Raw genomic sequence first — 421 nt, 5'->3', positions numbered from 1 at the left:
CGGCGCCGAGATACGCTCACCGGGGTGAGGAAGGAGTCAGGGGGTAGGGCAGGTACAAGTCCATTGATGATTTTGAACAGCATCGTCAGGCGAAGTTGCTGACGGCGTTCCTGGAGTGTAGGAAGTTGGAGGTACTCTAGCATCTTGGTGACGCAGCCTGGGTCCTTGGACACGTAGTCTTTCGTAATGAACCTAGCGGCTAGGCGTTGGATGCGTTCGAGTCTCTCAACGTCTTGTTTGTAGTAGGGGTCCCAGACCACCGCCCCGTACTCAAGGGTGGACCTGACAAGAGTGATGTAGGCAAGGCGACGGCACTCACGTGGGCAGTTCCGGAGGTTCCGGCGTATTTCAAATTACGTCATCGTTTATTTGATTGTTTACAAAGATAATCTTTCAAAAGTTGGGCACTGGGAAGGTCGTA

This window comes from Littorina saxatilis, linkage group LG5, assembly GCF_037325665.1.
Source record: "Littorina saxatilis isolate snail1 linkage group LG5, US_GU_Lsax_2.0, whole genome shotgun sequence".
NCBI lineage: Eukaryota > Metazoa > Mollusca > Gastropoda > Littorinimorpha > Littorinidae > Littorina > Littorina saxatilis.
The sequence above is the reverse complement of the archived record's forward strand: the minus strand, read 5'-3'. Positions refer to the sequence as shown.